Here is a 21,229-nt window from a genome sequence, read left to right as displayed (position 1 = left end):
GGGACTGAAAAGACTGACTTCCAACAACCACAACCATCTTCCTATGACTCAAACCAATAGAGAATTTTCCCCCTCATTCCCATTGACTCCAGTTTTGCTAGGGCTTTGTGATATCATCTTCAATCAAATGCTGCCTTGATGTCAAGGGCACTCACTCTCACATCATCTCTGGTGAGCTCTTTTGTCCATGTTTGAACGAAGGCTATTGTCATGGGAATGTCACTTTAAGAAATGTTTGTCTTCTCAAGTGGCTGCAGTGATGTCATTGTGTGGGTGGAGTTGGGCTCTGGCTCTGCTTTTTACTTTCGTTTTGAGCTGGAAGCTATTTTTGGCTCAGAGTTTTACTTTCGGTTTTCAGTTGGGGAGCTGCATCCAAACCAAGGTGTATTTTGGTCTCTCTCTCTGCATACTAAAGAATGTCTCCAGATCACTTGATAATTTCAAAGTAATACCTGTTTCTGTAAGGAATGCAAACCTACTGTTTTGTAGGAAAAAAGGGTGTTTGGCTTATGGATGTTGTTAGGAAAGGTACTAAGGGTTACCTATAGAGTACTGTATCTTTGGGGGGGGATCAGTGTTGGTAGTTGATAAGATGTTTACTGTGTGTTTATAAAATGTTAACTGGATTCATGGAATAAACATTGTTTTGTTTGAAAATACTTAAGATCTCTGTTGCATCACACCTGGACAGTGGGCCCTTGTGCTCCTCATAACCAAGTCTATTAAAAGTTTTGGGTCAGGTGAACTCCATGATATACTTTGGTGTTCTCCAAACCCTGGCCCATTATAAATTGGGGGCTTGTGGGGTAAAAGTCTATCTTTCGTGATTGGGTTGGCATTTAAAAATGCCTGAGATATAGTTCGACTCATTTGAAATGGCAAAAATTCAGTTACAGATTAAGCAACTTGAACATGAAAAAGAATTAAAGCAGCTTGAATACAAAATGAGCGTCATAGATGAAGGCTTGGTGGACATCTATTTAAATATGTCCAAGCATTGCCACGGTTTGATGAGAAGGACGTAGAAGCCTTTTTCATTTAATTTGAGAAGGTACCAGGATTGGAGCGCGGAGGTGGCGAAGAAGAGGGCCGGTTACAACCGGGCGAAGGCAGTGCTGCACAGGAAGGGGGTGAAGTTCGGTATGCTGCAGCCGGCACGTCTGTGGGTCACCTATAAGGACCAACACCATTATTTTGAGTCCCTGGAGGAGGCGTGGGCCTTTGTTCAGGCCGAAAAACTGGACTCGGACTAAGGGTCGGGGACGAGGGGTCGCGGTGGAGGGATGGTTGGGGATTGTTGTGTTGTGTTTCGAGGAGGGGTTCTTTGTTTTTCGGGGGTTGATTGGGCATTGGTTTGATTAGGTCCGCCGGTGGGCTCGTGGGGGGAAGGTAAACTGGGGGGGTTGATGGTCGGTAGGGGAGATGGGGCCCCGCGGGGGGGGGGGGGGGGGGAGAGGGAGAAGCCTGAGTTGGGGGTAGTGGGACCGGGCCTGGAAAGGGAGCTGCGCCAGAGGAGGCGAGGCCGGGGGGGCTCGGTTCGTTTTTCTTGAGTGGGCGTGTATATTTGCCTCTGTGTTGATGAAGGCTGTTCATTTATTATTCATGTATGTGGGGGGGGGGGGGGGATTGTTCTTTTCTTTCTATATTTTGTTGTTGATATTTTGTGAAAATTTGGATAAACATTTTTTTTTAAATAAGCTGTCATTGACTGCACTGCTGGTGTGGAAAGAATGTGTGGGTATGGCTTGGAAGGATATAGCTGTGCTGAATATTGGTGTATTCTTCTTGGACTGTAGCCACTACTTGTTATTACTGTTTAGCTTGTTATTTACTTGTTATTACTGTTTAGGCTGTTTAGCATAGGGCTAAATCGCTAGCTTTGAAAGTAGACCAAGGCAGGCCAGCAGCACGGTTCAATTCCCATAACAGCCTCCCTGAACAGGTGCCGGAATGTGGCGACTAGGGACATTTCACAGTAACTTCATTTGAAGCCTACTAGTCACAAAAAGCGGTTTTCATTTTTCATTTCGTTACTGACCAGTGTAATTGTCAAGTGATCCATCTCCTGTCGTCACCCTGAACGTGCCATCACTGAGTTTACGGCACTCCCTGTCTGGAGTAAAGTCCGGCTTACGTGAATTAGAGTTGGCATTTGGTTGCTCTCCATCTGGAGTCTGGGCTGTTTCACCTGAGTCAGTGTTGGTTTGTTGGTGCTCCCGTCCAGAGTCTTAGCAGGTTCACTGGAGTCAGCTGACATTTCTTGAAGCTCCACGTCAGGAGTCGGAACATGCAGGAATGCATTGACTTGTGGAGAGGTTCGAGCGAATGAGATTGGAAGTAACGTGGTGTCACCGGAGTCACCAGTGGTCTCACAGTGATCGACGAGTGCCTCTGTGCACACTAGCTGAGGTCTGTCACATTGCACATCTTGCATGGGAAGTGGGATGCTGTCGTCACTCGTCTCACATACAGTAGATAGAGCCTCAGTAGCTTCTTGTTGTTCACTTGGGCTGGATATACTGTCAGAGTCTTCTCCTTGTGGCTCAGACAATGTGGGTGGACCGTCATAGTCGCCTGTGTTGTTCATTTGGGCTTGGACTGTCATAGTCGCTTTGTTCTTCACTGGAGCATGATAGACCATCATGGTCGTCCTGCTGTGCACTGGAGCGTGGTAGACTGTCATAGTCTTCTTGCTGTTTACTTGAGCATGGCAGACTTGCATCGTCTGCTGCTAGTTGGTCAGAGGAGGTAGCTAGACCCTCATGGTCTTGTTCCTGCAAGGACTGCGCTTTGGAGTCTTGCGTTGCTTCTATCGTGCAGGCTGTACACAAGCTCTCTGTGGAGGCTTGTGACACTGGAGTCACTTCTTGTTCGTGCAAGGACTGCCCTCTGGAGTCTTGCGTTTCTTCTATCGTGGAGTCTGTCCACGAGCTTGCTGTGGAGGCTTGTAACACTGGAGTCACTTCTTGTTCATGCAAGGACTGCGGTGTGGAGTCTTGCGTGTCTTCTATCGTGGAGTCGGGAACCCTTAGCGGTGCGTGGACTACTCTCTGTGCGGCAGCAGGCCGCTCTCTGTGGGCTTGTACCGCTCTCTGTCTCTTGGTGTCAGGCCGCAGCATAATCCTGCACTCACGAGTCGGGATGTCGTATATGCTGGGCTGAAGATCCCCAAATCCGAAGAACAAATCTGCGTCTGCGTCGGATTCAGTACGGGGGTCACTATTTCTAATGAAAAAACCTTTGTCCGAGTCGTAGTCCTCTAGGACCATATCATCACTGTTTGTGTCTGAGCTGGCATGGGGCTCGCGATGTCCAGAGAAAAAATAAAGGTCGGTGTCGTAGTATTCAAGGTCTGTGTCATCACTTTGGGCGGTGCTAACTGCTTGTTGCAGGGTTTTGCGGAGGTTACTTTCAGTTCCTGGTCGAATTTGAGGCATTTTGCTGTCATTCCAGGTGAAAGAAACTTGTTTTGCGGCTTTAAGAGATTTTTTTTTCGTGATTTGGGATATTTCCCCTTTAAATGGGCGTGGGCCGGGGCCGCCGATCAAAATTGTTCTCTGCTCCGGGATTTCGACCTCGTGGTGAATACTGGCGCTTCTCTTACCGTTTTCAGCTGGTTCGAGTGTGTTTTCCTCACAGTATTTACCGAATTTGTCCAGGACTGCCTGGAAGTCGCTCCTGTTTTGCCCTTTGGAGAACTTGAATTGTTTTTAAGTTTCTTCTGCTCTGGCACCGGCGATGGTGAGCAGAAGCTCTGTCTTTTCAGCATAGGCCACGTCTTGAAGGTCGGCTGCTACCAGGAAGATTTCAAACTTTTGCGAAATGCCCGCCAGTTTTCGTGGAGATCGCCGTGGCACTGGAGCCGCTGCGAAACTGGGATCTCGAACATCTTGCCTGGGTATTGTTGCTGGTTGTCACTGTACGCTGAGTTTTAGTTATATGGATTGAAACAGTGCACTCTGGTACCATGCCTTGTTATGCTCTAGGCGTAGCACAAGCGGCTTCCTTGTGGTGCACTTGACAAAGGAAGGTTCAGACGTGGAGATAACTTCAACACGTTTATTAAACTATTTACACTTCTCCTACTCGTGTTCGCCACTACTGTTAATCCTTCTATAGCTACTCAGACTGACTAACCAGTATGCTACAATCCACGTGGTGGGTGCAATATTGAATCAACCCTGTGTCTCCACTCACTGACTGTCTCCACTGGAAAGAGAAAGATCATGTGTGTTGTGTCCTTTATATATGGGTTGGTGTAATGCTGTGGTCGTGTCACCTCTGTGTGTATCATGAACGCCCATTGGTCGTGTCCTATCTAACTGTTCTATTGGTTGAGTGTCTGAGTGTCATGTCTCTGGTGCTCCCTCTAGTGTCTAGCTAGTCTACATGTATTTACATTAACCCCTTGTGTCTTTACAGTGATACATATCACCACAAGCCGTTCCTCCCGTCTTTCGCCTGTATTCTCCTTGTTCTCTGTTCCTGGAGATGCCAAGTTTGTTATCGTATCCCATGCCCTAATTCCGGCTGTCATTCCCCTGCGTCCCCCCAACCTCCCTGGTTCTCCTCTCTTTGTTCCCTGTCCCTTCCCTCTCCCCCCACCCCCCCTTCCCCACGCTTCTGCCCCCTCCCCCCCTCCTGTGGTTCGCCTTTCTTTCCTCTTAGGTTTAGCTGTCCCCCCACCCCTCTCCCGGTTTATCTCTCCCTGTCATTCTTTGGCTAGTTTCCCCTGATTCTTGGCTACCTGGCTATTCTTCTGCTTGTCCGTTGGCCACAAACAAGTCCCGGAACAATTGGGTGAATGGCTCCCACCTTCTGTGGAAGCCGTCATCTGACCCTCGGATGGCGTAATTAATTTTCTCCATTTGGAGAGATTCTGAGAGGTCGGACAGCCAGTCTGCAGCTTTGGGTGGTGCTGCTGACTGCCAGCCGAACAGGATTCTACGGCGGGCGATCAGGGAGCCAAAGGCAAGGGGGTCCTCCCTCCTCCCCAGGAATAGATGTGGCTGGTCTGGAACCCCGAAGACCGCCACTTTCGGGCATGGCTCCACCCTGATCCCCACCACTTTGGACATTACCTCGAAGAAGGCTGTCCAGTACCCCGCAAGTCTGGGGCAAGACCAGAACATGTGAGCGTGGTTGGCCGGGCCTCCTTGGCACCATTCACATCTATCCACCACCTACCACCTCCGGGAAGAACCTACTCATACGGGTTCTTGTCAAGTGGACTCGATGTACCACTTTTAGCTCGTCAGGCTGAGCCTTGCACACGTGGAGGTGGAGTTGACCCTGTGCAGTGCTTCGCTCCAGAGTACCCACCCTATTTCAAACCCCAGGTTCTCCTCCCATTTCTTTCTTGTTACGTCCAGTACGGTGTCAGCCCTTTCTGCCAGTCGGTCATACATGTCGCTACAGTTTCCTTTGTCTAGTATGCTTGCGTACAGTAACTCTTCCAGTAATGTCTGTCGTGGCAGTTGTGGGTCGTCCTTGTCTCCTTTCGTAGGATGTTTTTAAGTTGTAGATACCTTCGCACGTTCCCCCTGGCTAGCTGGAATTTCTCTGTCAGTTCGTCCAGTGTTGCGATCCTGCCGTCCGTGTATAGGTCCCTGACTGTCAGTGTCCCTCTGTCCTGTCCCCATCTTTTGAAGGTGGTGTCAGGCAGCGCGAGTGTGAACCTATGGTTGTTTCAGATAGAAACTTTGTCCGACGTTTTGGTCAGGCCAAATTGCTGCCGTAGTTGGTTCCAGGATTGGAGGGTGGCTATCACCACCGGGCTGCTGAAGTGTTTTCTGGGTGGGGATGGGAGTTCTGCCGTGGCGAGGGCCCGGAGGGAGGTTCCCATGCAGGAGGCCTCTTCCGCGCCCACCCACTCGAATTCTGGCTCCTTCATCCATCCCCTTATTCGCTCGGCCGTCGTGGCCCAGTGGTAGAATTGTAGATTTAGGAGGGCGAGCACCCCCTGGATTTTGTTTTTTGTAGGACCTTCTTTGGGATCCTAGCATTTTTCCCCTCCTCCCCCCATACAAATGGCAGGGCAGGGCAGCACGGTAGCATTGTGGATAGCACAATTGCTTCACAGCTCCAGGGTCCCAGGTTCGATTCCGGCTTGGGTGACTGTCTGTGCGGAGTCTGCACGTCCTCCCCGTGTCTGCGTGGGTTTCCTCCAGGTGCTCCGGTTTCCTCCCACAGTCCAAAGATGTGCGGGTTAGGTGAATTGGCCAATGATAAATTGCCCTTAATGTCCAAATTGCCCTTGGTGTTGGGTGGAGGTGTTGAGTTTGGGTAGGGTGCTCTTTCCAAGAGCCGGTGCAGACTCGATGGGCCGAATGGCCTCCTTCTGCACTGTAAATTCTATGATAATCTATGATAAGTTTGTCTCGTGCTTTGAAAAAGGCCTTGGGGATGTAGATCGGAATGGATCTAAGTAGGAAGAGGTACCTGGGCAGTATGTTCATTTTGATCATCTGGACTCTCCCCACGAGGGAGAGTGAGAGTGTGTTCCATCTTTGCAGTTCCTTTTTTACCTCCTCCGTCAGACTGATGAGGTTCAATTTATGGATCCCTTTCCAGTCACGGCCTATTTGGATCCCCAGGTAGCGGAATTTGTGCCGGGCTTTTTTAAACGGCAGTCCCGTTAGTGCTGCCCCCCCTACTTGTGGGTGTACCGGGAAGATCTCGCTTTTACTCATGTTGAGTTTGTGGCCCGAGAAGGCGCCAAACTCTTTCAGGAGCACAATGATTCCGTCCATGCTGCTTTGTGGGTCCGAAATGTAGAGGAGCAGGTCGTCTGCATAGAGTGAGACTCTGTGCTCTCTAGCGCCCCTTCGGATCCCCCTCCAGCTTTTTGCTGCTCTGAGCGCGATTGCTAGTGGTTCGATCGCTAGAGCAAACAGCAGCGGGGACAGTGGGCATCCTTGTCTGGTGCCCCTGTGCAGCTGGAAGTATCGGGAGTTGGTGTTGTTCGTCCGTACAGTCACCATGGGAGCGTTGTATAGGAGTTTTACCCAGGAGGTGAATCCTGTTCCAAACCCGAACCGCTCCAGTACCTCTATGAGGTTGATGTACCATCAATGACGACAGACGAGAGTCGGAAGAGTAAACTGTGGCTTTAATCAGCTAAAAGACACCTGTTGGCAGCCGGTCCCAGAATGAGGGCAGGGCTGGGGGATAGCTACCTTTATACTTGAGCCCGAGAGGCGGAGCTAGCAGGGGCAAACCCAGACATGTAATGAACAGTAAATACCATAAGTAAGAACATTATGTACAATATAATACAGTGGTTCACCACAGAGGTATTTCCATTCAACTCTGTGGAAGGCCTTTTCTGCATCGAGGGAGACGATCACCTCTGGTGTTCTCTCCCCGGAGGGGGTCATTGTCACGTTCAGCAGGCGCCTGATGTTCGAGGTAAGCTGCCTACCTTTGGTCCTCTGCGACCAGCTCCGGTATGCAGTCTTCTAGCCTTTTGGCTAGGATTTCGGCCAATATTTTGGCATCTGCGTTCAGCAGTGAGATGGGTCTGTATGACCCACATTCTGTTGTGTCTTTGTCTTTCTTAGGTATCAGCGAGATTGAGGCCTGTGATAGCGTGGGTGGCAGTGTGCCCCCAGCTAGCGAGTCTGTGAACATCTCCCGCAGGTGCGGGGCCAGTTCTGTTGCAAATTTTTTGTAGAAGTCCGCCGGGAACCCATCTGTTCCCGGCGCCTTCCCCGCCTGCATGGAGCTAATGCTGTCCATGATCTCTCCCAGTGCTAGTGGTGCTTCCAGGCCCTCCCCCACGACTGGTGTGTCCAGTCCATCAAGGAACCGTTTCATCCCGGACTCCCCCATTGGGGGCACTGAGGTGTACAGCCCTTAGTAGAAGGTCTTGAAGGTTTTGTTGATCTTTTCTGGTTCCGTTTCTAATGTGTCTCTGGTATCCCTGATTTGTGCAATTTCTCTGGTGGCTGCCTGCTTTCTCAGCTGGTGTGCCAACAGGCGGCTGGCTTTGTCTCCGTGTTCGTATCGAGTCCCACGTGCCTGACGGAGTTGGTGCACTGCTTTCCTGGTGGAGAGCAAATCAAAGTTCCTTTGTAGCTCTTTCCTCTCCGCCAGGAGCTCTACGGTCGGGGCCTAGGAGTATTTATGGTCTATCTCCAGTATGGAGTCGACCAGCTGCTGCCTAGCCGCCCTTTCCTCCCTATCTCTTTGCGCTTTGAAAGCGATGATTTCCCCTCTTAGTACGGCCTTTAGCGCTTCCCAGAATGTGGCGGGTGAGACCTCCCCGTTCTAGTTGTTCTCCGTGTACTCTGCTATGGCCCGCGATATCTTTTCGTTAAAGGCCTTGCCAGCTAGTAGGGCAATGTCCAACCTCCATGTGGGGCGTTGGGCCCTGCCCGTCTCCAGCCTCAAGTCCATGTAGTGTGGAGCGTGGTCTGATATCACAATTGCGGAGTATTCCACTTTGTCTATCCTCGGAAGCACCGTTTTCCCCACCACAAAGAAGTCAATTCTGGTGTAAACGTTGTGTACTGGGGAGAAGAAGGAGAACTCCTTCTCCCCTGGGTGGGCGAACCTCCAGGGGTCCACCGCTCCCATCTGTTCCATAAAGTGACTGAGTTCCCTTGCCATGCTTGAGGTTTTCCCCGTTTTGGGGTTTGATCTGTCCTTCGTTGGATCCTGTACACAGTTGAAGTTCCCCCCCCCCCCCCCCCCCGCCCCATGATTAGTCTGTGCGTCGCTATGTCAGGGATTTCTGCCATGGTCTTCTTGAGGAAGCTCGTGTCATCCCAGTTGGGCGCGTACACGTTAACTGGTACTACCGGTGCCCCATCCAAGGCCTCACTGACCATGATGTACTGTCCCCCTGGGTCCGTAACCTCTTTGTCGCCCTAAACATCGTCCTCTTGCTGATCAGTATTGCCACCCCCCTGGCCCTTGTCCTATAGCAGGAATGGTAGGTTTGTCCCACCCAGCCCTTTCTTACCCGCAGTCGATCCTGCTCTCTCAGGTGTGTCTGTTGGAGGAAGACTATGTCGGCCTTCATATTTCTTAGGTGGGTGAGGACTCTGGATCTTTTCACTGGGCCGTTGAGTCCCCTTACGTTCCAGGTGACTATCCTGGTGGGGGGCTTCTGTCCCCTCGCTCCTGTGGGATTAACCATACTTACCTGGTGGACGCGCCCCTGCCCTCCGGGGTTTCCCTTTGTTAGGGAGCCGTCCAGGATGGCCGCTGTCACTGCTCTCTCCATGCGGTCGGGTCCCTGCGCACCGGGGTTTCCCTTTGTCCAGGGGGCACCCGACATGGCCACCTACTGTGTGTCCGCCACACGGGTAGACCCCTGGACTCTGGGGTCTCCCTTCGCCCAGAGACCTTACTTGCAGCGATTCCTTGTTTCGAGCCCTTGGTTGTGGCACTTTGTAGCCCTATTGCTATTCCTTTTCTAGCCTGGTTTGTCCTTCCTTCCCTGGCCCACCCGCCCGGTCCCTCCCTCCCTGTGTCTCACAACCCCGGTCTCTCCCTTTCCTCCCCTCTCCCGTATACCCCTCCTTTGTCCCTCTTTCTCCTGTTCCTATCCCCATTTGCTCCCCCACCTCTGTTGAGTGGTCCCCCCCCACCCCCTGCCTGGTGCCTTCCCCCCTGTTGGGGGCGCACTGCAGCCCTGCTTTGTTGCATGTCCCCAGCGCTAACATTCCTGCTAGTGCGGTGGCCCCCCTCGCGGGAGTTACTGTCTCGTCTTTCCCTAGCCCGGCCTCTGTGGTTTTCTGCCCACTCTTCCCTCATCCTACCCTGCACTCCTCACGCTTGCTCTCCCTTCTCCGCTACTCTCGTTCCCTCGTGCTGGGGTGCGCTCGCCGTGGCGGGGGGACGGGACGGGACGGGGGGCGTGCCATTGCCTCCCCCCCCTCGTCGGTGTGTTGTTGCCCCTTGCCAGGGGCCCCTTATTTCTACCCTAGCTGTTGGTTTTCCAGCCCGTGTTCCTCGACAAACTTGTTTGCTTCGGCGGGGGCTGTGAAAAAGTATTCTCTTTCTTGATATCTGACCCAGAGTTTTGCTGGATACAGCATACCAAAACGCACTTCGTTCTTGTGAAGAGCTGCTTTCGCTCTATTGAATTCGGCCCGTCTCGTGGCTAGATTTGCCCCAATGTTCTCATAAATTCCAATGAAGTGTCCTTCCCATTTGCAGGTTCTGTTTTTCGTGGCCCAGCGCAGGATTGTTTCCCTGTCTTGGTACCTGTGCAGTTTAGCTATGACTGCTCTTGGGTGGTCCCCTGCCTTGGGCTTCGGGCGTAGTGACCGGCGTGCTCTGTCCATTTCTGGTGGGTTGGGGAAAATCTTCCTCCCCACTAAGTTGCCCAGCATCTCGGCCACGTATGCAGTGGGGTTTCTACCCTCGATCCCCTCTGGTAGGCCCACTATCCTGACATTTTGCCTTCTCGAGCAGTTTTCCTGATCGTCCACTCTGCCCTTCAGGTTCCCCTGTGTTGTGCCCAGTCGCGCCACCTCCTTCTCCATGGCCGTGATCCGCTCGCTCATGTCAGTCGTGGCTTTCTCCAGCTCCTTAATGGTCGCCTTTTGGGCTTCCAGTTTCTCCTCTTGGGCTTCCAGTTTCTCCTCTGCTCTGCCCAGGGCGAGCTGCACCTCCGCCAGGGCCTTGGCCATTGCTGTCTGCACTACGGCCTCTATGTGCGCTCTAGCCTCTGCCTTGTTTTCCTGCTGATGTTCCCTCAGCGCCTCGGCAAAGGCTGCCTTCCAGTTCCAGTTCCCCCCTGGCCCAGGGGGAAAATGCTCCTGTCTGCCCAGTTCTTTTTGTTGCGGCGAACCTTCCGTTCCGCCGCTTCGTGCACTGATTAGCTCGTCTGAACAGGCTCGCACATTGCCCCGTCTGCTTTTGGTGCCCCTTCTCCCTCTGCTTTGGCTCCCTTCTGGCATTTTTTCCCCTCCCTTTTTTTTTTCCGTTTCTTTTTCCCCCCCTTTTTCTTTTCCCCTCCTTTCTCTCCTTTACCACTTTTTTTTTGTTTATAAAGTTCTTTTCAGGAAAAATTGATTTATTTTTTAAAAAAGTGAAAACATTTCTTTCTCTTTAAAAGTTTTCTTTCCAAAGTTTTGATTTTGAAAAAGGGGAAGTTCTTTTTTCTTGTCCCTCACTCACCCAGGGTTGAGAGAGAGAGAGAGAGAGGCTTCTGGCCGGGCCAGGAGTCCCTCTTTGTTCTTGCCTCATGGTGGTCACCGCCGGGGGGGGCGGGGGGCGGTCACCGCTGCTGACTCGGTCCCTGCTGTTTGGCTCAGTCCCCGCTATGGACCCTGCCTTGGTCCGGGCCGCCGCTCGTCTTGCCCTGCGCTCTGCTACCGTGCGTCGGGGGGGGGGGGCTGCTGCCGGATAGCTCCGCTCCCGAGCGCCCAGTTCTTCCGCTCTAATGAGCTTTGGAGTCCGGGTTTTTCTTCGTCCCCACTCTCTTGTTGCGGGAGACCCAAACGGGTGAATTTGCGCGCTTGACTGCAGGTTCTCGGCGAGGAGCGGGATGCAACTTTGTTCCCCCCCCACCAGGAGCTCCTCCACCCACGACTGCTCTCTTCCCCCGCCGGAAGCCAAAATACACATATAGCTAAATTTTGTCGATCATGTTACACATCTCAAAGAGGGAAACCTCAAGCAGTGATAAAACCAGTGCCCTTAATACCCATTCCAGCATTTGAGGAACCTTTTACAAGGGTCTTAATTGATTGCGTAGGACCGCTTCCTAAAACGAAAAGTGGGAATCAATGTCTTTTGACTATAATGGATGTGTCTACTAGGTTTCCAGAGGCCATTCCAGTACGCAATATTACAACTAGAAAGATTGTAGAGAAGTTACTTAAATTCATTACTATCTATGGACTACCTCCAGAAATACAATCGGATCAAGGATCAAATTTTACCTCACGGATTATTCAAAGAAGTTATGGATAGTTTAGGAATAAAATAATTTAAATCAACTGTGTACCATCCAGAATCGCAGGGAGCGTTAGAAAGGTGGCATCAGACATTAAAGACAATGTGAGGGCTTATTGTCAAGATTATCCAGATGATTGGGTTAAAGGAATTCTATTCATATTGTTTGCAATTAGGGATGCACCTAATGAGTCAAACAAATTCAGTCCTTTTGAACTAATCTTTGGTCATGAGGTAAGAGGACCACTTAAATTGATTAAGGAAAAATTGGTGAGTGAGCAGTCGGAACTTACATTATTGGATTATGTGCCAAATTTTAGGGAACAATTAAATAGAGCAGGGGAATTGGCTAGGCAACATTTAAAAGTTGCACCACTTGTGATGAAACTGTTAGCGGACAAGAAAGCAAAAGTTCGTACTTTTGTCAGTGGAGATAAAGTTTTAGTATCGTTACCAATGGTAGGTGAACCTTTAAAAGCAAGGTTTTGTGGACCTTATCAGATTGAAAGGAAATGAAATGAGGTGAATTATGTGGTAAGAACGCAGGATAGAAGGAAAACTCACCGAGTGTGAATATGCTTAAAAGGTACTTTGAAAGGGAAGGAGAGCAAAAGGAGGCGGTTTTAATGATTCTAACTCATGTGAAGAACCAAATCCAGATGACTTGGAATTTGACATCCCTCAAATTAAATTGGAAATTGTTGAGTTACCTTCCAGAGGAAAAACGAACTGACCTGAAAAAGTTATTGGCATCACATGGGCAAGTTTGTGGCGATAAGTTGGGAAGTACTAAAATGGCTATACATGATGTAGATGTGGGAAATGCTGTTCCATTTAAACAACATCCATACAGACTTAAGCCTTTAAAATTGGCACAGGTTAACAAAGAAATTGAGAGTATGCTTAAAAATGGCATAATTGAAGTGTGTTGCAGCCAATGGAGCTCACCCATAGTGATGGTACCGAAACCGGCCGGTACCCAACAGTTGATTGCGTAGGACCGCTTCCCAAAATGAAAAGTGGCTTTCAATATCTTTTGACTATAATGGATGTGTCTACTAGGTTTCCAGAGGACCACTTAAATTGATGAAGGAAAAATTGGTGAGTGAGCAAATTGACATGTCAAATTTTAGGGAACGATTAAATAGAGCAGGTGTATTGACGAGACAACATTTAAAAGGTGCACAACATGTGATGAAACGGGTAGCGGACAAGAAATCCAAAGTTCGTAGTTTTGCCAGTGGAGATAAAGTTTTAGTATTGTTACCAGTGGTAGGTGAACCTTTAAAAGCTATGTGTGGGCTATAGAAATGTTAATGCAGTTACCAGAACGGACTCTGATCCTATCCCGCGCTTGCAGGATTGCTTTGAGAAGGTCAGACGATGAGCTTTTATTTCCAAACTGGATTTACTTAAAGGTTACTGGCAGGTACCTTTAGCCAAAAGAGTGAAGGAGATTTCAGCTTTTGTGACTCCAGATTGTATATACCAATTCAAAATTATGCCTTTTGGCTTGAAAAACGCCCCAGCCACATTTCAACGGTTAACTAACAAAGTCGTTTCAGGATTACCCAATTGTGCGGTATACACCGACGATCTGGTAATTTTTAGTCAGACATGGAAACAATATTTAAAGCATCTGATGGAGTTAATTGATCGAATTCAGGAGGCGGGTTTGGGATAAACTTAGCCAAAGGTGAATTTGGAAAAGCCCAAGTCACTTTCCTTTGCCATACAATTGGACAGGTTTGAATGGTCCCACGGGATATGAAAACAAAAGTTATTGGGGAGTTTCCAATACTCTCAACACAAAGGGAAATAACGCGATTTCTTAGCATGAGTGGATTTTATCAGAAATTTGTGCTGAATTTTAGCAGTGTGGTCGCTCCACTGACGGACTTGCTAAAGAAGCGTAGCAAATTTCAGTGGACAGCGGACTGTCAATAGGCATTTGACGGTTTGAAGGCTGTGTTAACCAGTGCTCCTGTGTTGGCCATCCCAAATTACACTAAACCATTCAAAGTGGCTGTTGATGCGAGTGATGTGGTCGTAGGTGGCGAGCTTTTACAAGAAGACGACAAAGGACTAGAGCGGCCTTTTGGTTATTTTTCAAAGAAATTTAATAAGCACCTGAAGAAGTATTCAATAAATTGAGGAGATTTTGAGCTTGGTGCTGGCTTTGCAACATTTTCGAATTTATATTACCAGCAATTTGTCTGAAACAATTATACACACTGATAATCCATTCATGTTTTTGGACCGATTCTGGAATAAAATGCCAGACTGTTTCGATGGAGTTCATTTTTACAGCCATTTAATTTTAAATAATACATGTGGCAGGATGAGAAAACGTGATGGCTGATGCTTTGTCATGAATGTGAAGAAGAGAAGCAGGTTCGGTGGAGGAAGAAGATTTAGAATGGACTATGTTATTATAAATGTTTGCGTGTTTTGTTTTTGTTTACAGAAAGGTATATTTGTTGCCAATTTTGCTTAAAAGAAAGTGAAAAGGTGAAAAATGAAACCATCTTAAAGTTGATTGTTTTTTTTTCTTGGGGAAAGGTGTCATGTGAAAGTATCTTTAAGAAATGGGTGTTTATCAAATAGCCGTAGTGGATGTACCTTTAAGAAATTGGTGTTTATCTTAGAGAATCTGCTCCTCATTTTTAACATACAGATCTTTTACCAGATTCCCATCCTTTCTTTGACTAGAAGGTCTTCTTGGAACATCCTTCTGTCTCTTTCACTAATTTCAGGATCTACCTGTTCTTTAGTTTGGGATCTGCTCTCTGTAGTTTCTATTCATGTTCTGCCTGCTCTAGCAGTTCCTGTGTAGCTGCTTTCAACTGGGTCACCTCCTTTCAACTGAACTTAAATGTTTTTTGCTGTCTCCCAGGGCCCCTGGTTGCTCAGCAGCCGTGGAGATTTCCTACTTTAAATGTGACAAAACATTAAAATGCAGGGATCTTTTTTTTTCAAATATATTTTATTCAAGATTTTTTGGCCAAACATAACAGTACGTAGTGTTTCTTTTAAACAACAATAAAGCAATATAAATAACTGTGGCCAGTTTTAAACGAGTAAATAAATAATATATGAACAGAAACAAAAACCAAACTAAATGGCAACTGCCTTGTCAAAAATAAATACTCTCCAAAGATACAATCCAACAGTCCAATATACATTACCTAAAACAAGTGCCTATACATATACAATAACATCCCTGAGAGTCCGTCCGATTCCTCCCCCCCCCCCCCCCCCTCCCCCTGGGTTGCTGCTGTTGTCTTCTTCTTTTCCATTCCCTCTATCTTTCTGTGAGGTAGTCGACGAACGGTTGCCACCGCCTGGTGAACCCTTGAGCCGAACCCCTTAGTACGAACTTAATCCGTTCTAACTTTATAAACCCTGCCATTTTGTTTATCCAGGTCTCCACACCCGGGGGTTTGGCTTCCTTCCATATTAACAATATCCTGCGCCGGGCTACTAGGGACGCAAAGGCCAAAACATCAGCCTCTCTTGCCTCCTGCACTCCCGGCTCTTCTGCAACCCCAAATATAGCCAACCCCCAGCTTGGTTCGACCTGGACCCCCACCACCTTCGAAAGCACCTTTGCCACCCCCACCCAAAACCTGTAGTGCCGGGTATGACCAGAACATGTGGGTGTGATTCGCTGGGCTTCTCCAGCATCTCGCACACCTATCCTCTATCCCAAAAAATTTACTGAGCCGTGCTCCAGTCATATGCGCCCTGTGTAACACCTTAAATTGTATCAGGCTTATCCTGGCACACGAGGACGATGAGTTTACCCTACGTAGGGCATCAGCCCACAGCCCCTCCTCAATCTCCTCCCCCAGCTCTTCTTCCCATTTCCCTTTCAGCTCATCTACCATGATCTCCCCCTCGTCCCTCATTTCCCTATATATTTCCGACACCTTACCATCCCCCACCCATGTCTCTGAGATCACTCTATCCTGCACCTCCTGCGTCGGGAGCTGCAGGAATTCCCTCACCTGTTGCCTCGCAAAAGCCCTCAGTTGCATATACCGAAATGCATTCCCTTGGGGCAACCCATATTTTTCCGTCAGCGCTCCCAGACTCGCAAACGTCCCATCTACGAACAGATCTCTCAATTGTGCTACCCCTGCTCTTTGCCATGCTCCAAATCCCCCATCCATTCTCCCCGGAACAAACCTATGGTTATTTCTTATCGGGGACCGCACCGAGGCTCCCGTCTTTCCCCTATGCCGTCTCCCCTGCCCCCAAATTTTCAATGTAGCCACCACCACCGGGCTTGTGGTGTATTTCTTCGGTGAGAACGGCAACGGTGCCGTCACCATAGCTTGTAGGCTAGTCCCCCTGCAGGACGCCGTCTCCAATCTCTTCCACGCCGCTCCCTCCTCTTCTCCCATCCACTTACACACCATTGAAATATTGGCGGCCCAGTAGTACTCACTTAGGCTCGGTAGTGCCAGCCCCCCCGCCGTCCCTACTGCGCTGCAAAAATCCCCTCCTCACTCTCGGGGTCTTCCCGGCCCACACAAAACTCATAATACTCTTCTCGATTCTTTTGAAAAAAGCCTTCGTGACCACCACCGGGAGGCACTGAAACACAAAAAGGAATCTCGGGAGGACCACCATTTTAACCGCCTGCACCCTACCTGCCAGTGACAGGGACACCATGTCCCATCTCTTAAAGTCCTCCTCCATCTGTTCCACCAACCGCATTAAATTAAGCCTATGTAATGTACCCCAATTCTTGGCTATCTGGATCCCCAAGTACCGAAAGTCCCTTGTTACCTTCCTCAACGGTAAATCCTCTATTTCTCTGCTCTGCTCCCCTGGATGCACCACAAACAACTCACTTTTCCTCATGTTCAATTTATACCCTGAAAAATCCCCAAACTCCCCAAGTATCCGCATTATCTCTGGCATCCCCTCCGCCGGGTCCGCCACATATAGCAACAAATCATCCGCATACAGAGATACCCGATGTTCTTCTCCCCTGAGTACTCCCCTCCACTTCCTGGAACCCCTCAATGCTATGGCCAGGGGCTCAATCGCCAGTGCAAACAATAACGGGGACAGAGGACATCCCTGCCTCGTCCCTCTATGGAGCCGAAAATAATCAGACCCCCCGTCCATTCGTGACCACGCTCGCCATTGGGGCCCTATACAGCAACTGTACCCATCTGATATACCCATCTCCAAAGCCAAATCTCCTCAGCACCTCCCACAAATAATCCCACTCCACTCTATCAAATGCTTTCTCGGCATCCATCGCCACCACTATCTCCGCTTCCCCCTCTGGTGGGGGCATCATCATTACCCCTAGCAGCCTCCGTATATTTGTATTCAGCTATCTCCCCTTCACAAACCCAGTTTGGTCCTCATGAACCACCCCCGGGACACAATCCTCTATCCTCGTTGCCATTACCTTGGCCAGAATCTTAGCGTCCACATTCAGGAGGGAAATAGGCCTATAGGACCCGCATTGCAGCGGGTCTTTTTCCTTCTTTAGGAGGAGCGATATCGTTGCCTCTGACATAGTCGGGGGCAGCTGCCCCCTTTCCCTCGCCTCATTAAAGGTTCTCATCAGTAGCGGGGCCAGCAAGTCCATATATTTCCTATAGAATTCAACTGGGAATCCGTCTGGTCCCGGGGCCTTCCCCACCTGCATGCTCCCAATCCCTTTCACTACTTCCTCCGTCTCAATCTGTGCTCCCAGTCCCGCCCTCTCCTGCTCCTCCACCTTAGGAAATTCCAGCTGATCCAGAAAGCACATTATTCTCTCCTTCCCATCCGGGGGCTGAGCTTCATATAATCTTTCATAAAATGCCTTGAACACTCCATTCACTCTCTCCGCTCCCCGCTCCATCTCTCCCTCCTCATCTCTCACCCCCCCTATCTCCCTCGCTGCTCCCCTTTTCCTCAGTTGATGGGCCAGCAACCTGCTCGCCTTCTCCCCATATTCGTACTGTACACCCTGTGCCTTCCTCCATTGTGCCTCTGCATTACCCGTAGTCAACAAGTCAAATTCTACATGTAGCCTTTGCCTTTCCCTGTACAGTCCCTCCTCCGGTGCCTCCGCATATTGTCTGTCCACCCTCAGAAGTTCTTTCAATAACCGCTCCCTTTCCCTACCCTCCTGCTTTCCTTTATGTGCACCAATAGATATCAGCTCCCCTCTAACCACTGCCTTCAGCGCCTCCCAGACCACTCCCACCTTGACCTCCCCATTATCATTGAGTTCCAAGTACCTTTCAAGACACCCCCTCACCCTTAAACACACACCCTCATCTGCCAATAATCCCCTGTCCATTCTCCAGGGTGGACGCTGTTCTTTTTCCTCCCCTATCTCCAGGTCCACCCAATGTGGAGCGTGATCCGAAATAGCTATAGCCGTATACTCCGTCCCCGTCACCTTCGGGATCAGTGCCCTTCGCAAAACAAAAAAGTCTATCCGTGAATAAACTTTGTGGACATAGGAGAAAAACGAAAACTCCTTACTCTTAGGTCTACTAAATCTCCAGGGGTCTACTCCTCCCATCTGCTCCATAAAGTCCTTAAGCACCCTAGCTGCAGCCGGCCTCCTTCCGGTCCTGGACCTCGATCTGTCCAGCACCGTATTAAAATCTCCACCCATTACCAACTTCCCCACCTCTAGGTCCGGGATACGTCCTAACATACGCCTCATAAAGTTGGCGTCATCCCAGTTCGGGGCATATACGTTCACTAAGACCACCGCCTCCCCTTGCAATTTGCCACTCACCATCACGTATCTGCCCCCACTATCCGCCACTATGGTCTTTGCCTCAAACATTACCCGCTTCCCCACTAGTATAGCCACCCCCCTGTTTTTTGCGTCTAGCCCCGAATGAAACACCTGCCCCACCCATCCTTTGCGTAGTCTGACCTGGTCTATCAGTTTCAGATGCGTCTCCTGCAGCATAACCACATCTGCCTTAAGTTTCTTTAGGTGTGCGAGTACCCATGCCCTCTTTATCGGCCCGTTCAGCCCTCTCACATTCCATGTGATCAACCGGGTTGGGGGGCTCTTTACCCCCCCCCCTTGTCGACTAGCCATCTCCTTTTTCAATCCAGCTCCTCACCCGGTTCCCACGTAGCCGTATCTCCCCCCAACGGCGCCCTCCCGCCCCAACCACCCCACCCCATACCAGCTCCCCCTTCTCCCCAGCAGCAGCAACCCAGTTAACACCCCCCCCACCCGCCCCCCGCTAGACCCCTCACTAGCGTAATTGCACCCCCCATGTTGCTCCCAGAAGTCAGCAAACTCTGGCCGACCTCGGCTTCCCCCCGTGACCTCGGCTCCCACTGTGCGAGGCTTCCTGCTTCCCTGTTCCCGCCATGATTACCATAGCGCAGGAACAAAGCCCGCACTTCCCATTTGGCCCCGCCCCCAATGGCCGGCGCCCCCAGCTCCTCATCCTCCCTCCCCCACGACATGGGGAAGAGAGAAAAGTTACAGGGTCGCAGGATTAACAACTTGGGAAATCATCTCTTCCCCCTTTTCCCCCCCTCTTCACCCCACATATTCGCCCCACCACTTTGTCCCAAACGTTCTTTTTCTAGCCCGCTTATTCCAGTTTCTCCTCGACAATAAATGTCCACGCCTCTTCTGCCGTTTCAAAGTAGTGGTGTTTCCCTTGATGTGTGACCCACAGTCTTGCCGGCTGCAGCATTCCAAATTTAACCTTCCTTTTGTGCAGCACCGCCTTGGCCCGATTAAAGCTTGCCCTCCTTCTCGCCACCTCCGCACTCCAATCTTGATATACGCGGATCACCGCGTTCTCCCACCTACTGCTCCGAGTTTTCTTTGCCCATCTGAGGACCATCTCTCTGTCCTTATATCGGAGAAACCTCACCACTATGGCTCGAGGAATTTCTCCAGCCCTCGGTCTTCGCGCCATAACTCGATAGGCTCCCTCCACCTCCAACGGGCCCGTCGGGGCCTCCGATCCCATTAACGAGTGCAGCATCGTGCTCACATATGCCCCGACGTCCGCCCCTTCTGCACCTTCGGGAAGACCAAGAATCCTTAAATTCTTCCTCCTCGCATTATTCTCCAGCACCTCCAGCCTTTCCGCACACCTTTTGTGTTGTGCCTCGTGCATCTCTGTCTTCACCACCAGGCCCTGTATGTCGTCCTCATTCTCAGCAGCCTTTGCCTTCACGACCCGAAGCTCCTGCTCCTGGGTCTTTTGCTCCTCCTTTAGCCCTTCAATCGCCTGTAATATCGGGGCCAACAGCTCCTTCTTCATCTCCTTTTTAAGTTCTTCCACGCAACGCCGCAGGAACTCTTGTTGGTCAGGGCCCCATATTAAACTGCCTCCTTCCGACGCCATCTTGCTTTGTGCTTGCCTTCCTTGCCGCTGCTCTAGAGGATCCACTGCAATCCGGCCACTTTCCTCTCCTTTTTCCATCCGTGTCCAGGGGGGATTCCCTTCTGGTTTACCGCACAGTGTTTTTAGCCATTAAAATTGCCGTTGGGGCTCCTATTAAGAGCCCAAAAGTCCTTTCCACCGGGAGCTGCCGAAACGTGCGACTTAGCTGGTCATCGCCGCACCCGGAAATCTGCAGGCATCTTTTAAAGTGAAACTAAAGCTCAAGATTCCTTACCACATAACTGCAGAAATATAAATTAAGCTTAAACCTAAAACTGTGGCTTATGCCCAACACACACACATACACAATATAAATTACCTAAACTATATCTATTTCCTAACATCAACTTAAATTGGGCTGGAGTAGCATCTTGGCGAATCATATAACATAGATAACAGATTGAGGGAGGGGGTTAGGTGAAGGGAAATTTAGAAATCTAAAGAGAAAGGCCAGGGTAATAGAGCAGTGTAGTGATTTGGCTAAAGACAAGTAGAGTGGGATGAGAATGGACAGAGTTGAACAGTAATAGTGTATCAGTGAATAAAGGTCATGCAAAGAGTAGTGGATGCCTTTGATCACAGAATTGAGACCATTTGCCCCTTTGTATCTGCACTGGTTCACCAAATGAATGTTGTGACTTAGTGCCATTCTCATGCTTTTTCCCCGTACCCTTGCACATTATTTTGATTCAAATAGTCATTTACAATCAATAAATCCTGCCCTTCTAAACTCAAAGAATCAGGGAGACAGCATTTTGAGTTCTAGTGTAACACTTGGCAGTACTGGTGGGGGATGGGGGTGTCAGTTTATTCTTTCCTGTGATGTCATCGCTGGCGAGGCCAATATTTGTACCTCATCCCTAATTGTCCTGGTTCAGTAGCTTGTTCAGCCATTTCACAGGACATTTAAG

The 21,229-nt window shown here is 49.7% G+C and overlaps 1 protein-coding gene across 1 annotated transcript in view; it reads left to right on the top strand.

Moving 5' to 3' along the window:
- The window catches only part of LOC140430237 (Y+L amino acid transporter 2-like), a 322,420-nt gene that overhangs the window by 78,191 nt on the left and 223,000 nt on the right, over window positions 1-21,229 (top strand). The gene's annotated exons all lie outside the window — the stretch shown is intronic.

The sequence above is a fragment of the Scyliorhinus torazame genome, chromosome 10 (assembly GCF_047496885.1).
Source record: "Scyliorhinus torazame isolate Kashiwa2021f chromosome 10, sScyTor2.1, whole genome shotgun sequence".
NCBI lineage: Eukaryota > Metazoa > Chordata > Chondrichthyes > Carcharhiniformes > Scyliorhinidae > Scyliorhinus > Scyliorhinus torazame.
This window is presented reverse-complemented; position numbering and strand designations above follow the sequence as displayed.